Below are 19,949 nucleotides of genomic sequence, written 5' to 3' on the forward strand. Positions count from 1 at the left end.
ACAGGACAGGACAGAACAGGAGAGGAGAGGGCAGGACAGGACAGGACTGGACAGAACAGGAAAGGACATTACAGGACAGGAGGGACCTAACCTAAGGATCAGGTGTCCTGGTACTGAACTGACAAGGACAGTCATTAACTTCAGAAGGATAGGCTAACTTATCTTTGTAACAAGACTTAGGGCTCCAACCTATAGAGGACACATATAAAGTGGTATCCTGGCCACAGTCCTGTTGGTTTATCTGTAACAAGGCACATGTTCCCACGTGGCAACATGTGGGAATTCCATTTAGAGTGGTCCAGAGACCACTAACCTCTCACACTCTGTAGTCCTCCACCAGTCTCTGTAGGAATTGGGGAAAAGGTAGGCACCAGGAAAGGAAGAATCAGTAGGAACACAGACCACCATAGTTCAAGGAAGGAGAGGGAGAGGACAGGCCAGTCAGCACTTATTGAGTACTTATTAGGGCAGCTAGGTGGTGCAGTGGATAGAGTGCTGGCCCTGGTTTCTGGAGGACCTGAGTTCAAATCCAGCCTCAGACACTTACAAGCTGTGTGACCCTGGGTAAATCATTTAACCCTGTTTGCTTCAGTTTTCTCATCTATAAAATGACCTGGAGAAGGAAATGGCAAATCATTCCAATATCTTTGCCAAGGAAACCCCCAAAGGGGTCATGAAGAGTCAGACACGACAACAAAATATGGGGGGGGAGAAGAAGGTGAGAGAGAATAAGGAGTTAAGGAAAGTACAAAGTTTGTAAAGCTGTATGACTGAGACGATAGTGGTACCCTCAAAAGTAATAAGGAAATTTGGAAGAGAGGAGAATTTGGGAGTAAATCTGTGAGTTCCATTGTGATTAACTGAGTTTAAAGATGCCTCCAGGACAGACAATCTAAGATGCCCAACAGGTAGTTGGGGATGCAAAATTGGAAATCGGGAGAGAAGTTAGGGCTGCTTAAATGACGTAACAGTCATCTGCATAGAAATACTTGAATCCACGGCTGCTGATGAGGTCACCGGGTGAAATGGGAAGCCGGGAGAAGAGAAGAGGGCCCAGGATGGTCTTCAGGCCATATGTCTCCCAGTAGGACTGCACCTCTCAGGGCCTGTCTGCATTGCTGCTTCCTCCCACACCCCTCATTAGCTGAATTTGCCCCAGGTGAAGGATTTCTAATAATGACGCTGGCAGTAGGTTCCCAAAGGAATTTCTTATATAGCTGACTTCCCACACATAGAATTTTAGGATTTAGAGCTGAACAGAGCATTACAGATTATAGGATCACAGACCTAGGGCTGGGAGAGACCTTAGACATCATCTAGCCCAACTCATTTCTTTTACAAATGAGGAAACTGAGGCCTTTGGTGCGGTTAAGGCACGTGCAAGTTCATCCAAATAGTGGTCATCAAAGGTGGGGATTTGAACCCAGCTCCTCTGATTCCAGAGCTTACTCTCTTTCCACTGAGGTAGCTAGGTGGCATTGTGGATAGAGAGTAAGGCCAGGGCCCAGAAAGAACTGAGTTCAAATCCATCCTCTGATACTTACTAGCTGTGTGACCCTGGACAAGTCACTTAACTTCTGTCCATCCCATTTTCCTCACCTGTAAAATGGGAAAGTAATATCAGCTACCTCTGAGAGTTGTTGCGAGGACCAAATGAAATAATATTTATAAGCACAGTGCCTGGCACATAGTAGGTATTCTATAACTGTTACTGTCATTATCATCATCATCATTATGACCATGCTATTTCCCATGTTGTTCTTACCCTGACATCCTTATTCTACAGATGAGGAAAGTGAGGCTCAAAGACAAGCCTTGTCCAGTTGGGTTCATACAGCTAATGAGGAGCAGAGTCAAGATTCGAACCTAGGTCCTCTGACTAGGCTTCCTTTTCTGCCACCTGTCAGTGCAGAAGTTGAACTGGGAGTCATTTTCCTCTTTCCACTTTATGACTAGCTGCAGCCAAAAACATTTCATTCCCTAGTGGCCAGCCAATTAGCAAAGAGCCTCCCAGGACTTACCTAAGCTAGTCATTGAATAGTCAATCTGCCAACAGCCCTTCTCTTAATTGACATAGATATTGTGGTTTTTTTCTTTCATTTAATGATATTTTTCAATTAATAGGCATTTATTTTCTCTCCTCTCATTCAAAAAAGAAAAATACAGTTCTTATAATGAATATGCAGAGTCAAGCAAAAGTAATTTCTACATTGGCTATGTCCAAATATGTCTTCTTTACTCTGAATCTTGAGTTCATCACCTCTATGTCAGTATTCCTCTGTCATTCTTGGTCCTCTGCAATCATGGTTGGCCATTACATTGATGAGTTGGGGTTTTTTTGCTTTTTTGCAGGGCAGTTGGGGTTAAGTGACTTGCCCAAGGTCACACAGCTAGTAAGTGTTAAGTGTCTGAGGCCAGATTTGAACTCAGGTCCTCCTGACTCCAGGGCCAGTGCTCTATTCACTGCGTCACCAAGCTGCCCAATAAGAGTTCTTAAGTCTTTCAAAGTTGTTTAATTTACAATGTTGCACAAATTGTTCTCCTGGTGTTTCTCACTTCACTCTGCATCAGTTCATACAAGTTTTCCCGGGTTTCTCTGAAACCATCCCCCCTTCATCATTTCTTACAGCATGGTCATATTTCATTACAATCATATACCATAATTCAACCATTCCCTAGGTGATGAGCATTCCCTTGGCTTCAAGTTCTTTGCCAGCACCAACACACACACACACACACACACACACACAGTTGCTATAAATTATTTTTGTATCTATAGGACTTTTTCCTCTTTAATCTCTTGGTGGTATAGGCTGGGTCAAAGGGAATGCATAGTTTAGTGACTTTGGGGGCATAGTTCCAAATTGCCTTCTAGGAGGTCTGGACCATTTCACAGCTCCACCAACAATGCATTAGTGGGCTGGCCTAGATGTCATAGGACCAGGGTTGCAATTACAACTCTGCTATTTACTAGATAGTAACGTGAATTTATCACTTCCTATCTTTGGACTTCAGAGTGAGATGTTTGATCTAGATGACAGCAAATATTCCTTTTTCAGTCTAAAATCCCATGACGATGTTCCTGTTGCACTAACTTCTTTATGATACCGCAAACCAATTCCCCAGCAGTAAATCAAAAAGGCTGAACTCTCTCCTGACTGTTTCCCTGGGAACTGATACCCTATAAAGCTTATCTTTTGGACCTTCAGTATTCCCAGCAAATCCTCTCATTCCTTCCCTAAGCATTTAGACAAATGGGGAAACAGTTCAGAGGATAGACTTTGGAGAAGTATCCCCCACCCACCCATCCAGCTATGACCAGATTCGGTTTGGAAAAAAACAAAAACAAAAAAAAACTTTGATTTAACTTGAATTTCTCCCTTTCCTCACCCAGATCACCAGGGAAAGGGCAATATGGTTAAAAAAAAATAAGCATATGTGGTCATCTGGCACAAGTCAAAAGCCATGATCTCCTCTGCCGGTGATCTGCCTCCCAAGAGAGTCCAGACAGCTCAAATTCTCTTTGTTTCAAACCAGATTTCCTCCTTTTCAGCTTTGTTTTACAGGGGCCATCCTCAGATCTGCCAAAGGATTGAATCTATGAGCCCCTTCTCTTAGAGGACCTATGAACCCTACCCAAGGAAAGAGGTAGGCTTTTAAATTGTGAGGGCTCAGGAAAAAAAAAATCCATAATAATATATTCAGAGTCGCAATCTCTGGAGCCAGTTATCCTCTTTGGCACTTTTCCCTGCTTATTGCCACACACACTCCTGGCATGGTCCTGCTCTGTGGCATCACCAGATTCTCTCTGGTCTAAGGGGCTGGGTTGGCATGGATGGCATCAAGGTGAGAAGGCTGATCACACCAGCTGGGAGCCAAAATGTCTACTCCCAGGAAAAGACTGATCCATAGCTGAGAAGTGGAAGGGGATAGGACTCTATAAGAAGAAGTTTTCAGAGTCTGTCTTAATGGTATGGTATTTCAGAATTATTCAGCAAAAAGTTGTTAGCAAAATCAGAAGTCTTGGTCTCCTAGTGAGAAGCAGAAATGACATAACGCTAGTATAATGTTCTCTTCAGAAACCAGGGGAGAGATGAGAAACAGATCTGGGAAACAGACTTCCTTTGTCTCGTGGGGGCAAAAATTAGAAACTGCCAAATTCATTCCCTCCACCTCCATACACAATGGGCACTGGACAATTCCTGCTCCTTTTGACTACAACTAAGATAAATAATCCAAGTCTTCAAGATTTGGCTCCTTCTGAGAAGGGAAGCAAGAATCCTGCTCAAGTCTCAATACACTGGGGTGGCATAAAACATACTGGGGCTGGCTGAGCATAACTGGATGTTTCAATACCCTGGGCAAATCACTGATCTTCTCTTGGCTTAGAATATAGTACAAAAGCCACGAGGGAAAATTTAGGTAAAGGTGATGCTTTGATAGTCCAACTGAGGGAGTCCAGACAAGGGTGGAATATTCTCTTCCTCCTTTTCTGTCCTAGTCTCTCTGAATTAATTTCCCCAGTTTGGGGAAGGAGGTGGTGGTGCATAATGAAATCACCACACATGCTCATTGACTAACTAATCTAGGCAGAATTGGCTTTCCTACAGACAGAGTTTGTTTCCATTAACCAACTCACTCCCACCCTCCTCTCCTGCCCCAAACCTCCCCAAGACAGAACAGCCTTCCACAAATTTAAGCATTGAAAAAGTCCTCAAAAAGTCACCTACTCCATGTTGGCAGCAAGGTGTAGCAGAAAAGAGACTGGACTTAGTGTCAGAAAAGCCTGGGTTGAAATCCCACTTCTAATACTTTTTTAACTATGTGTCCCTGGGAAAGTCATTTACCCTTTCTGTGCATCAGTTTCCTTATGTGTAAAATGAAAAGGCCCCTCCAGATCTAAAATCTATGGTCCCTACCTCAAAGTAATGTGCACTCTGACCCTCTGAGATACCCCTCCAAATGCTGGTCCAACCACTGAAGGCCTCCACTGGGGAAGAAAACAGCAAGCATCCCATTTCACTCTTGGACATCTCTAATTGTTAAGAAGTTTTTCCTGACATCAACCCCAATTGGCCTTTGTGCATCTTATGCCCAGACAGTTTTCCTGGTTCTGCCTTCCTGGGCCAAGCAGAACAGGGCTGTTGCTTCCTCTTTCCCCTAACAGTCCTTCAGAAGCTGGAAAACAGTTAGCAGGTCCCCCCACCGCCGAATCTTCTGCCCTGGGTGATTTCTTGTTGGACTCGGCTCTCACTAGATATCTTTTTAAGGAAAGACTGGGGGCTTTGCCTCTGCAGATCTCCAAGACTCTGGTGGGGAGGGCTTTCCCCTCTGTCTCTCCCATCACCACCCGCCACCCACTCAGAGAACTAGATTTAAGAAGTCTCAAGTCCTTTATCCGAGGGAGACTCAATTTGGAGATGAGCAAGGGCGGGGACCGAGTGAGGACCAGACAAGAGCAGAGCAGCCGGGCTGGTGCTGCCCATGAATTATGGAGGATGCGGGGAGTCTCTGGCTCGCTGACTGGTCCTTAGACGACAGCAAATGAGGTAAAGATAAGAGGGTGTGGGACCAGAGGGAGACAAGGACGGGGCGGGGGGAAGCTCTCTTGGGGTACAGGGAAACCGTTGGCTGAGAAATCGAGTGAGCCGGCGAGCGGAGCATGTAAGAGAGGGAGAGGGAGACAGAGGAGAGAGGAGGAGGAGGAGGAGGGGAGGGGGAGAAGGAGAGGGAGACGGAGAGGGAGAGGGAGGAGCACATCGTGATGCAGAGATGCTGCAGTGGCTAGGGGCGCGCGCACACACACTCACAAGCCGCGGCGGCGGCGGCGGCGGCGGCGGCGGCAGCAGGACGGCAAGAGGCTGAGGGAGGAGGGCGGAGGAGAGAAGGTGGTTCCGGGCTCAAGGACTCCGGCAGCTGCGTCGGCTCGCCTCTGATCCACACCCTGCGTCCCAGGTACGTCCCAGGCCCCTGGTTCCCCCCCGGGGCTTCAGGAGGTGGTCCTGGCATGGGCTCCAGACTCCGCAAAACCTCGGCTAAACTTGGGGCCGGGGAGGGGGCGTGGGCAGAATAGGGGTTGGCAGGCACCTAGAGGACTTCCTCTGGCATCCCCTCCATGGGGGGACCCCGAGAAGGTGGCAGCCCTCTCCGGTCCCCAGTCCCTCTCCATCCGCATCCCTGTAACCTGAACTGGCTGAGGAAGGCTAGGGACCGGCTCCCAGCAGCGTGTCTCGGAATGTAGCAGCCAGGGATAGGGGAGGCCCACAGTCAAGGGGCAGCTGTCATAAGGGAACCCTGGGGGCTACCCCATCCCCCAAGGTGCCAGGTGTACCAGCAAACAGTAACTCCAGGACCCTAGTACCCCAGACTGGCCGTGAACATCCTGGGAGAGCCGGAGCCTTCTCTGAGGTCTGAGCCTGGTTACTTAATTAAGCACTTCTTCCAAAGTCTTTTTTTAGTTTTGTGATGGTTTAAGGTTTTTTGCTTTCTTTGGTTTTCTTTGGGGAATTTTAGTTTTCTTTTTCAGAATGAGGGAAAGATTGTTCGTGAATGGGGGGTGGGGGGGTGGGGGGGGTGGAGAGTGGGAAATGGTGTCCACCAGAGACTGGAGTTCAAGTTTTAGGAAGGAAAGGTGCCCAGTGAAGAGCAATGGACCCAAGCTACTGAAATCTAGTGAATAAAAGGAGCTCGTGGGGTCTGGAAGGCTTTCCTCCCTCTCTCTTCTTCCACACCTCCTAGCTAGTGGGAGGGGAAAGATTTTCAGGAAGCTTTAGCTTCTTAATAAGAGAAGGGGATAGTGATAGGAAGTGGGCGTGGGGAGTCAGAGGGAAAAAAAAAGGGAGTGAGCACATCCAAACTCAAATCCTCCCTCAGACACTTGCTGGCTGTTTGACCCTGGGCAAGTCACCTAACCTCTATCTGCCTCATCAGCTGTTAAATGGGGATAATAATATTTGCCTCCCTCTGTTATTGTGAGAATCAAATGAGATAACACTTTACAAACTTTAAAAATTTTATGTAGACAAGGGTAGCTATTATTTATATGTAAAAAGACCCAGTGATGAACACCAGCCCCTGCAGCCAAATGCCCATAGCCCATCTGGAGAAACCCTGGTGTGGGCCCTACAGTCTTGGCACTAAGGGGTTCTCCAATTGTGGGGTGGCAAGCAGAGGGAAAGAGGAGTGACAGAAACAAAGGGGACTCTGGTGCTGAATAGGTACAGGACCTAAGGTAGGGAGGACCAGGGAGATAGGCTCCCAGAGGGGTGAGCTTGAGGTCTAGAAACCAGAGATGTCATTCAAGGTTGTTTGGAGGTTTGAGAATCCAGAGGAAGGGGGAGGGGTGATAGGGACTGGATCGGGTGAACATTTGTGGGAAAGGGAGCACAGAGAGAGGATGTGCTCAGAGCCCTACTTGCTCCCCTAGGCAGGACTCTCTTTGTTCTGGCATTCTGCCCCCTGCCTTCATTTCTGTTCCCCTATTTTCCCAAGGCCTCAACCATGTTTCTTTATCTACTCAGTACTTGAGGAGGCAGCACCAAGGTGTGCTATCAAAAGCTCTGTCTTTGGAGTAGGACTGGAGCTCTGATCTGGCCTCTGCCACTCACCATCTGCACAACCCTCAGCAAGTCAACTCTGCTCCTCAGTTTCCTCATCTGTAAAATGAGAACTTTGGATTAAGTGATCTTTAACATCTCCTTCCTGATACAAATCCTGTGATCTATTGGGAGAAGAGAGATCGTAAATAACAAATCCACAGCTGATCCCAAACCCTCTTCTTGGCATGACTTTTGACCTCCTCTTTCTAATCTCTAACCGGAATTGCCCTTGAGGTCTGAGTCCCACATTCCATTCTGGGAATAGGCAAGAAGATAGTTCATAGGTCTAGGAATAGAAGAGCAGAGGTTCTGGATAACCCAGCAAGAGATAAAATCTTCCTCTGAATAATCAAAAGTTGTCTTGGAGAACCCTGTACCCCTCTCTCTCTCTCTTCCTAGGACCTGTGGGGAAGGGACTTCTGGCTGGACCAGGCAGTTCTAAGAAGCAACTAGCCATTCACCATACAGTCTCTCCCTATAATGCCCCAATCACTTATCCCTTCCCAGCCAGGCTGCAGCAATGAAGCAATATACCCACTGCCAGGCTCTCTCTTTTCTTTTTTCTTTTCTAGCATAACCTGACGGGCAAATCAATATCTTAAAAAACTTTCAAACTATTGTTGGTTTTTTGCAATAATTACATTTTCCATGATTCCTTCTGGGTCTCCTTCAGCTTTTTGTCTATAACTCTTCCATATACTTTTCAAAATGTTTTTATATAGATTTGTAAATGTCAATATGTAGTTACAGTTAATGTAGAAACATGGAGTTCATAGGTTTGAAAGCTGAAAGGGAAATTAGAGACCATCTGATCTAATCCCTTCATTTTACAGATGGAAGACACTGAGGCCCAGAGAAAAGAAGAGATTTGCCAAAGGTCACCCAGGTTAAGGCTAAGGTGGGATTCAAACCCAAGGCTTCTGGCTCCCAGGCCATTGAACTTTCCAGGGCCCCTTATTGCTTCTCATAACATTCTATTAGCCCTGCCTTCTTCACTCTGCATTATCATACAAGTCTTTCCATAGCAACATTTGTATCTGCCACAGTATGGTGTAGCAAAGAGACCGGTGCATTTGAATCGAGGGTTTTGGATCTTGGTTCTGCTATTTACAGCTTGCAGCTGCAAACGACCTTAAGTCAAGTTTCTTCACCACTTAGAGATTATTCTTTTTCTATCAAATGGAAAGGATACCACTCGCCCTACTTACCCCTTAGGATTGTTGTGAAAAACTAATGAAGGGTGCTAAACACATGTGTTTGATACCATCACTAGCTATTTTTCCTAATTCTACAATACTCCATATCATTCTTTCCTGGTTACACCAGTTAGTACAAGTAGTTTTAAACAGGTAGCATTGTTTTTGTTTTGTTAGGGTAGAGTCCCAGGAATGCCAGCCCCCTTTCATCCCATCTTTCCCTTGGTACTCCCTGGGGAGACTGAGCAAGGGAAGGAGGAAGGCAGGAAACAAAGGCAGACAGAGAAAAAGGCAGAAGGGTCTCTGAAGCGTTGTTTTGACACACAGAACCAAAATGCTACCAACCATTCACAGAAATAGATGCATTATTATGCTCGGGCAGGGGTGGGGGTAGGCAGGCAGTCACATTTGTGTCTTTGTATATGTGTATCGATGCCCAATTGTCCCCTTATCTCTTTTCCTGACCCTGGTTCACTTCCCATTGCTCTCATTTTCCCTGTCTCTGCCTAACTCTTTCATCTATCCCCAACCCCAAAAGAAAAGCTGCCCAGATCCAAAAATGGGTTCCTTTACTCAAAATAGACCATGCCTCAGTATCCCCCACCTAGCACAATGAAGGGGAAGGAATGGAGAATTGAAACAGGATTTTCTATACATGGAATAGGGTTAGGGGCCTGATCTATGATGTCATCAATGCACGAAACCCCCAGATGAGGAAACTCTCCTAATAAAAATTGGTCAATGAGCATTTATTAAGCACACTGAGCATTTATTATGCCAGGGGCAGCTATGTGGCAAAGAGATTAAAGTACCTGACCTACAGTCAGGAAGACCTGAGTTCAAATCCAACCTCAGATGCTATCTGTGTGACCCTGGGGAAGTCACTTAACCCTGTTTACCTCAATTTCCTCATCTGTAAAATGAGTTGGAGAAGGAAAAAGCAGAGCATTCCAGTATCTCTGCCAAGAAAACCCCAAATGGGGCCATGACCCTGTTTGCCTCGCTTTCCTCATCTGTAAAATGAGCTGGAGAAGTAAATGGAAAACCACTCCTGTATCTTTGTTGAGAAAACCCCAAATGGGATTACAAAGAATTGGACATGACTGAACAATAATGAAACTATGCCAGGCATTATAACAAGAACCTTCTCTTAAAGAGTTGTCTAGAGCACTGAGAGGTTAAGTGTCATAGAGAAGCCAAAAATTGTGGATGTAGGAGGAAAGACCAAGGACTGTAAGAACTTCTAACTCTAGGAGATGGTGATATCAAAGAGAGAGTCAGTGTGAGAACAGACTACAAAACTATCCATCTGGAATGAATTGAGAGCACCAGAGACAGGGGGAGGGACTATCTGACCTCTCAAAGTTCTTTCCAGTTCCTAAGGTTTAGTTACCCTCAGAAAGAATTGTGGGCAAGCTACGTAGCTCCAGAATTCACATTCTACTCTAGTGGAAAAACAGGAGATGAGAAGTTCAAGTCACAGCTCCAAACCTTAATGGCTGATGTTTAACCTCTCTTCCTCAGTTTCTACAAGTATAAAATGGATATAATAATACCTGCACTCCTTACCTGGCAGAGTTGTTGTAAGGAAAACCCTTTTGTAATATGTAAACTATTATCATTCCTTAGTATAAATGGAATAAAGGTCACCCTTGGACATAGATGTTAGCCACAAATGCTTAGGGGCAAGAAGAGACTTTCATTGAAGGTACTTTGGAACTTTTAAAAACCCAGAATTAGAAAGAAAGTATTCCATGTACAATGGACATCATATGGTTTGCCTTCTTAATGGGTGGGGGAAGGACTGGAGGAAGGGACAGAATTTGGAACTGAAAATCTAAAAAATGAATGTTAAGGTTTTTTAAGAAAGTGCATGAAATAATGGAGAGTGAAATGAGCAGAACCAAGAGAATGTTGTATGCAGTAACAGCAATATTGTTGGGGTTTTCTTGCCTTTTTTTTTTGGAGGGGGCAAGGTAGGGCAATTGGAGTTAAGTGATTTGCCCAAGGTCACACAGCTAGTTTTGTGTTAAGTGCCTGAGGCCAGATTTGAACTCAGGTCGTCCTAACTCCAGGGCCTGTGCTCTATTCATTGTACCATAAGCCGCCTCAATATTGTCTTAAGAACACTATTGTGACCAAGCCATGTGGCAGACTTCATATCAAAGAATATTATAACACTAAGGAAAAGACCTTAATGGTTGTCTCCTTCAATCTCTTCTTTTGTGACCAAGACATTTTGAGTTTTATAAATATTCAAATCAACTACAAAGGACCTAGGAAGGAAGATGTTATCTGTCTCAAAAGAAAGAATTGATAAAAAGAGGGTTCTACATATATATGCACATTGATGTCTAATGGTACCCATCTAGGATAGGGTGGGGAGGGAGGAAAAAATATAAAAAATGCACAGCATAGTATAAAAGAAAATTTAGAAGGAAGTATATAGGAAGAAAAAAAAAGACGTATTCTGGTCCTTCATCTTCCTCTCCTCTTCCAAATATGACTGTGAAGACCAGACAATGAGGACTTATGCTAGCCTAAAGTCTCTCCAGATATGGGAGAACATCCATAGGCATATTATAGTATTTCATTATCCAGGACAAAGGAAGTCCTTTCTTAGATAGAATCTGAGTTTCCCTTACTACAAATTTCATCTAATTGTACCCAATGAGAAGATGAAGAATATGTGTGTTATATGATTCATATAAAATAGCCTGGTGTCACATGTGTTTCAGACTTATAATAAACCCCATGCATGTTCAGGTCCTCTTAGTAGGTCCAAGAACCACCCCCCCCACCCAATTCAGTCCCCTCCAGACTCCTTGCTTGGCATTCAAAGTCCTTCATAATTAGGGCTCCAACTTCATTTTCTAGGCTTATTTTTACACACTGTTCTTCAAACAGTCTACATTCTCACCAAACTAGCCTATTTATTCTCTGTAAAAAATATCCTACCTCCTACCTCCAAACTTTTGCATAGTCTGCCCCCCTCACCCAGAATGCACTTCCTTCCTCACCTGTGATTCTTAAAATCTCTAGCTTCCTTCAGAGTTCAGCTCAAATGCCACTTCCTATATGAAGGCTTTTCCAGTCTTCCCACAAATTTCTTTCTATTTGCTTGTGTACATATTTCATGTTTAAACATATGTAAGTATGGATACATAAATATGTATATTGTATATATATGTACATATGCACATGTTTCTTCTAGGACAATGTAAGCTTGTCTAGGGAAGGGTCTGGTTTGGTTTTTTTTTTTTTGGTCTCAGCATCTAGCACAGTGATTGACACCTAATTGGCACTTAATACTGATTAATTGATTATTGATGATTGATTGATGAATGGATTGATTGATTGACAAAGCCTACCCCAGCCTCCTTTAGACCCAGCCACAACTTTACAGAGCTCTGACTTGGGTTTCATGAGAACTGATCTGTTTTCTTGGTTTCATCAATATCTTGCCATGACCCTCTAGGCCTCATTTTTCTCCTCTATAAAATGAAGACGTTCAATGAGACAATCATTACAGTCCCTTCTTTAGTGTTGTAGTATTCTTTGATGTGAAGTCTGCCAAATAGGCTTTTTTTGTGCATCTTCACTTAGAGTCAGGATTACTGGGCCTGGAGTCAGGAAGACGAGTTCAAATCTAACGTCAGAAACTGTGATCCACTGTGAGACCCTGGGGAAGTCATTTAACCTCTGCCTTCCTGGGATGATAATAGCCCCTACCTCCCAAGGCATTGTGGGGATCGGATGAGATGATATTTTCGAGTGCTCAGAGCAGTGCCTGGTACCTGGTGGGTGCTTAATAAACCCTTCCCCCTGGATCTGAACCACTTTCTACAATCTGTCTGACTAGCAGTCATACAGTCTAGGCTTAAATATCACTGGCAATGAGGAACCTACCATTTCTGGAGGCAGCTTATTCTACTTTTGGTTAGCTTTGATAATTGGTGAGTTTTTCCTAATATCAAGCCCAAATTCACCTCTTTACGACTTCCTTGCTCATGGTTCTGCCCTCTAGAGCCAATAAGGATAAACCTAATCCTTCCTGAATGTGATAGTTCTTCAAATATTTGGAAACAGCTTCCATATCGCTTCTGAGTCTTGTATTTTCCAGGCTCAATATCCCTAGTTCCTTTCACCAATCCTTGTATGGCCTGAACCCAAGGCCTGTCACCAGCCAGGTTGTCCTCCCTCCTCTGGATGCTCACCAACATAACTGTCACCACCTACTTCACAGGCCTATTTCAGTCTTGTACTTTGTCATTCTTAACACACTCTAGACATTCGAGCTCTTACCGAGAAGTCAGCCTTTAGCTCTAAGGGCAGCCGTCTACTCATCAAACATACCCAGGAACCTTGGGAGTCAATTGTCTCAGTGACCAGGGTGGGCTCTGCAGGCCCCATCAAAAGGCTTGACCCAGGAACAAGCTATGCACAGCACTTTGCATTTGCTGGGCAAGTGGCTGGAGCTTTGGGGGCAGATTGGATTACACCCTCCCTAAGGTCCATTCTGGTTCTGAGATTCTGTAATTCTAGGCTTTGGAAGGCTCTGTCACTTAACCAGGAAAGTTCTGTCCCAGCAAAAGATGCCTTTTTCGGTGCCCAGCTCTCTCCTTCTCACCACCAATGTCTAGTTCTCAAGCCCTGTTGATTCTACTTTCATAATATCCTTCCTATACAACCCCTTCTCTCTATGTGAGCCAGTCAATCAACACTTATTAAACACTATGCTAAGCAGTGGGGATTCAGAGAAAGCTAAAAGACAGTTTCTCCTCTCAAGGAGCTCAAAATCTGATTGGAGAGATATGCAAGCAACTAAGACAACGGGCTACATACAGGATAAACAACCGATACACAACAAAGGGAAGCTGTTAGAATTAAGAGAGACTGGGAGAGGTTTCCTGAAGAAGAGAAGCTGCTGTTTAGGCTACTGAACTCCATTGCCTGACCTTTTAGGGCAGTTCAGATAAGAGAACTCCTTTCAAAGCATTCTAAACATGTATAACCTTTATTAAATTATTTGCTTTCTCAATGATGGGGGAGAAGAGGGAATTAGGAACTCAAAATTGTTTTTTAAAATGAAGGTTAAAAATTGTACAAAAAAATTTTAATTAAGAAAATTAAAACACAAAAATTGTTTTTACATGTAAATGGGGAAAACAAAATATCAAAAAAATTTTTAAAACCACCTGGGTTTGAGTCCCAGCACTATCAAGTATCTCTGTGACTGTTTACTCCTCTGCAAAATGGGGATAACAAGACTTGCCCAACCCTGTCCAACCAATCGCATGATTTTGAGCTAAAAGAAACCTTGGAACCTGTCTAGTCCAACAACCTTTAATTTACAGGTGAAGGAAGTAACTTTGAAAGACTTAAGAACTCTGTCCCATGTTGACCAACCACACAATTCCAGAGTGCCCATGATGGAACATACTTCTTGGTCTCCCTGCAGACCCTTACAACTGTGCTCACACATTCCTCTCCTTGCTACCCTCCTCTTGTCTCTAGGTTGTCCTGACTCTGCTCTCGTCTGGTTTTCCTCCTACCTCTCCAACCATTTCTTCTCAGTCTCCTTTGATGGATCTTCGTCCAAGTCTCCAAGACTAACCTAGGGTATTCCCCAAGGCTCTTTCTTCATCCTGTATACTCATTTGCTTAGTGATCTCTTCAGCCCCTGTTTTCAATCGTCACCTCTAAGATGGTGTTTCTGAAATCTACATATCCAGCCTAACTTCTCTTCTGCCCTCTAGTCTCACATCTCCAACTGCCTATTGGATAGTTCAAATTGGATGCCCCATAGACTTCTTAAACTCAACATTTCCAAAACTGATCTCAGTATCTTTCCCAAAAACACCTCCTCTCTTCCTGACTGCCAAGGGCACCACCGTACTTGCAGTCATCCAGGCTCACAACCTAAATGTAATCCTCATATTTTCACTCTCACCACCTGACTCGAGTTGTCAGATCTTGTGGATTCCACCTTGATAAAATCTCTCTTCTGACACTTCCACCACTCTAGTGTGGGCCCACATCACCTCATGCCTGGATTACTCTAGTAGCCTCTTGGTTGGCTTCAAATCTCTCTCCCCTTCAATCTATCCTCCAACACATCTTCCAACGTGACCTTCCTAGAGTACATATTGCTACCCCCTACTCAATAAAATCTAGTTACTCCCTATCACCTCCAGGATCAGATATAAAAGGCTTTGGTTTTTAAAGTTGAGTTATTTTTCAGTCATGTCTGACTCTTCGTGACCCCATTTGGGTTTTCTTGGCAAAGATAATAGAGTAGTTTGCCATTTTACAACTCATTTTACCGATGAGGAAATTGAGGCAAACAGGGTTTAATGACTTAGCCAGGGTAACACAGCTGGTGTTTGAGGCCAGATCTGAACCTAAGGAGATGAATCTTCCTGACTCCAGGTCTGGTGCTCTATCCTTTGCACCACCTAGATGCCCATGGCTTTTAAAGCTTTTCATAATCTGGCCCCTTTGTACCTTTTCAGTCTTCTTACACTTTATTCACCTGTACATACTCTAGGATCCAGTAACATTGGCCTGCCTACTCTTTTTCAGGCAAGACAATCTATCTCTGTATATTTTCACTGGTTATCCCTTATGCCTGCAATGCTCTTCCAGAAATGTCCTGGGTCCCTTGGCTTCCTTCAAGTATTAGCTAAATTCCTACCTTCTTCAGGAAACCTCCTCTCATCCTAGCTAATCATTGTACCTTCCCTCTGAGATAATTCCTAGCTTATCCTTTCCAAATATTGTTTGTACATAATCTTTTATCTGTCATCTCCCTCATTAGCTCCTTGAGAGTAGGGCTGTCTTTTAACTTTCTTTGTATCCCAGAACTTAGCAAAGTACTTGGCACATAGTAGGCTCTTAGTAAATGCTTGGTGACATGATGACCCACCCCAGGACAGAGAGATGGTAGACTCAAGGGTGTAGACTGAGACACATATTTTTGGACATGGTTAATGTGGAGAATTAATTTTGCTTTGCTATGCATATTTATTGCAAGAGTTTTGGGGTTTTATTTTCAGTGGGGTGAAAGGGAGAGAAAATATATTTTTGTTCATTGAAAAAAATTAATTAAAAAAATTTGTAGATGAAGGAATCCCTCCATCCCCTCCCCCTCTAGGGTCACAGAGGCAGAGATGCCATTCCAGACCAGAAACTCTGACTCTAAAGCCGGCACCCTCTCTATGACACCTACCTACCTCCTCTCAGGATGAGGCTGGTGGATGGAAATCTGCTTTATAAACTGTAAAGGGCTGTAGAAATGTGAGCTATTATAATTTATTCTTTACCATCACTGGGAGTGAGAGAAATCTTTTTTGTGTGAGTATGAATGAGTGGTTTTGGGTAGGGGGTGACCTTATGGGTGTCTATATCCTCATTACTGTTCATGCGTATCATTCATGCGTCTGCCTGTGTGGATCTGTGCATACACATGATTAATGTGGGTATACATGCCCATATCATCTGCATTGACCCACAGGTGAACCAATGTACTCACCAAAGCACTTGTATCTCCATGTGTGCCCTGGGGTATGGATGGATGCCTGTCCCTTTGTTTGAGAGTGAGGGGAAGCTACACATAGCATCATCGGCTTAAATAGGGAGCTACTTTAGAGATCACCCAGTCTGGGCCCTTCACAGCCCAGATGAGGAAACTAAGGTACATTAAGGCTGAGAAACTCAAGTCATATAATAAGCAGCAAAACCAGGCTTGGAATCCAGATTCATAGCACTTTTCCTCTGCACCAGGCATATAATAGTGCTCAATGAATATTTATTTAAATGCATATAACTGAATGCATGGAAGCGTGCATTTGCTTAATTAAAAGCAGGCCTGACCTTGCTTGTATGTTAGAAATTTTGGAGTGAATTCACAAGAGTAAAGGAAAGAAGAAGGAGCAATGAGTCTGGTGTTTTGCAAGGGGCCCACAATCAAGAAGCCCCAGAGGTTGTGGAGCTGGAAGAGACCTTAGAGGTTGGTTATCTGGTCCCCAGGATCATAGATTGAGGGCTGAAAGAGACCTTATAGGTCATCAAGCCCAGCCACTCATTTTGACAAATGAGGAAACAGTGCCAGAGATGTGAATGACTACAAGTTCACACAGGTAGTAAGTTGCAAAGTTAAGATTTGAACCTGGGTCTTTTCATTCTAAATTCAATATTCTTTCTACCAAACCACCACATTTTACAAATAAGGAAACTGAGGCCCAGATAGGGGAAGTGACTTAGCCAAATTAAAATGAGTGAATTGGGGACAGCAATAGGAGCAGTAGTTCCTCTGACAGTGTTCTTTCCGCTATGCTAAGCTCTCTTTACTCTAGGTTTTCCCACTCAAAAGTGACAGCTAGTCCTGTCTCTTGGATACCTACATGCTCGTCTCTTCTCTGATCTATCTTCACAACGTTGTGGGATCCCAAAGGGCTGCAATGAGCATCTTTCCCCAGGGCTAGTCATGAACATATTTCCCATGTGAGAGGTTTTCTACACCTGGATAAATGGGTACCCTTCTTCTGGTTTGTTGCTGTTGTTGCTATTAGATGGTTTTTGAAAGCCCCTGCCCACAAAGGCTCCCCCAAGGTCCATTTATAGGCCCCAAAGGCACTTCTCCCTTACCCCAGCATGCAGATAGGCCCAGGAGCTAGGTGGCCTAAGGGATTCCCTTTGGGGTTCAGCTTTCCTTTAAATCTGACTCTGAAAGAGACAGGAAAAGCCTGGGTCTTGGCCTCTCCAAGTCTTTTTGTGGGTACAGCCTCCTATCTATAGCTGGCTTCCAAAGCACTGTTGTATCCTCAGCTCAGGAAGAATTGCAACAACTCCCTCAACCAGCTTCTCCTCATGTGCTGCTCTGCCTCCACAGGCCTGGCTCCTGCCTAGGCTGGCTCGTGCCCGTCTGTGCCAGCCTGTGCCCAAACCCTGCCTTGCTACAGGTCAGCTGTGCCAGCCTGGTCTCTAGGCCAGCTGCTAGAATCCCAGGCCCTTTCCAGAACACAGTTCTGAGTCTCTACCCTGCACCTCCAGCTTGTTCAGAAGCAATAGGAGACAGAATCCAATCTGGCCTCAGAGGAAAATCTTTCTGACGATCAGATGTGAGGGACAAGAATTTGGGTCTGCCAAGGTACTTCCCTGTGGAAATAACTCCATGCATCTGGAAGAGTTAAGGCTCCAGATTCCTGTTCCAAACCTGGTGATGACAATAACTTATGTTCACATAGCGTTCAGGGTTTGCAAGCTGCTCTGCTCCCTATATCCCTATGAAGCAGCTGGTATTTGTTCTATCTCCATTTTACAGACGAGGAAACTGAGAGAAAGTGGCCTGCCCAAGGTTAAATAAGTATCAGAGCCAGAATTTGAACTCAAGCCTCCTGGCATTTAAAGCTATCCCAAAGTGAACTGCTACTACCCAAAGTGGCAGCTTCTCCATTATTGGAGGTCTTTAAGTGGAGCATGAATGACTGCTTGTCCAAAATACTGTAGGGGGAGAGTCCTGCGTGGGTATGCATCAGACTAGACTAAGTTCTTTCTGACTCAGATTCTGAAGTTTCCTGGGCTCCTCCCTCCCCGCAGTGCTCATTCTGCTACCTGCTTACCTTCTAGCTGGGATCAGCCAATCAGTCATTAAATATCTAATAGTAAATTTAATAATAATAATAACTAGCAGTTCAAGGTTTACAAAATGCTTCACAAATATTAACCTCGTTTTATTCTCTAGACTCTAAAAGGTAAATGCTATCAATATCCCCATTTTACAGATGAGGAAACTGAGGTAGACAAATGTTAAGTGACTTCCCCAAGGTCACATAGTTAAGGGTCTGAGGCTGGATTTGAACTCAGGCTTTTCTGATTCTAGCATTCTATCCTCTGCATTGAGCTGCTCCCTGTACTTACTATTAAATGCACAGTACAAGGTACTATGAAGGATGCAAAGATGTATAAAGCTAATTCCTGACCTCAAGGAGCTCCTGTCCTAACTGGAGAGATTTTATATATACATATATGTGTGTGTATGTGTATGTATATGTATATGTGTGTATATACATATATATGAATGCCAAATGTAAAGTAACAGATGTTCAGTAATAGAACAAAAATTCCGAACAGGGCCCACTGTGGTCAGGGAAGTCTTCATAAAGAAATGGGACTTCACTGCTGTCTCTCCTCCCCCCCAAATCAATAAGCTCCGATCGCTCCCTATCACCCCTAGGATCAAGTATAAAATCCTCTGTTTGGCATTCAGAGCCCCTCAAATCACACACATCTCCCTCCCAACACACACCTTTCTAGTCTTCTAACACACGACTCCCAAACATGTACCCTTTCATCCAGCAACACTGGCCTCCGGGCTATTCCATGAAGAAGACACTCCATCTCTCAGCTCCATGAATTTTCTCTGCCTGTCACTCATACCTGAAGTTCTCTCTCCCTCTTCATCTCTATATACTGGATTTTTTGGCTTCCTTCAAGTCCCCAAAAAATCCGATTTCCTGGGGTGTCTAGGTGACAAAGTAAAGAGATCAGAAGGACCTTAGTTCAAATCCAGCCTCAGACACTTGATATTTACTAGCCATGTGACCTTGAACAAGTCACTTAACCCTAATTGCCCTGCCTTCCCCACTCCAAAAAGCAAAAAAACAAAAACAAGAAAAATCATGGGAAGACTTATATGAACTGATGCAAAGCAAAGTGAGCAGAACTAGGAGAATATTATACATAGTAACAGCAATATTGTAATGATGATCAATTGTGAAAGACTTAGCTACTCTAATTAACACAGTGATCCAAGAGAATTCCAAAGGACTCATGATAACAAAAAATTCCCATTTTCTACAGGAAGCTTTTTCTAACCTCTCAATCCTAGCAGGACAGCTATGTGGCACAGTAGAGTGCTGGGCATAAAGTCAGGAAGATTCCTCTTTGTGAGTTCAAATCTGGCCTCAGACACTTACTAGCTGTGTGACCCTGGGCAAGTCACTTAACCCTGTTTGTGTCGGTTTCCTCATCTGTAAAATGATCTGGAGAAGGAAATGACAAACCACTCCAGTATTCTATTCCTTTCCTTAGTTGTGAGCTCCTTGAGGACGGGGACTGTCTTTTGCCTCTTTTTGTATTCCTAGTGCTTAGT

The 19,949-nt window shown here is 44.1% G+C and overlaps 1 protein-coding gene across 1 annotated transcript in view; it reads left to right on the forward strand.

Moving 5' to 3' along the window:
• Nucleotides 1–5,763: 5,763 nt before the first annotated feature.
• CNTN2 (contactin 2) overlaps nucleotides 5,764–19,949 on the forward strand; it is a 55,851-nt gene continuing 41,665 nt past the window's right edge. Inside the window, exon 1 of the mRNA XM_069074662.1 lies at nucleotides 5,764–5,955. The gene's annotated coding sequence lies outside the window, so the exon portion shown is untranslated. The remainder of the gene's footprint in view (nucleotides 5,956–19,949) is intronic.

The sequence above is a fragment of the Petaurus breviceps genome, unplaced genomic scaffold (assembly GCF_028583685.1).
Source record: "Petaurus breviceps papuanus isolate PSGF00001 unplaced genomic scaffold, PetGlider_PUasm1.0 90895, whole genome shotgun sequence".
NCBI classification, from domain to species: domain Eukaryota; kingdom Metazoa; phylum Chordata; class Mammalia; order Diprotodontia; family Petauridae; genus Petaurus; species Petaurus breviceps.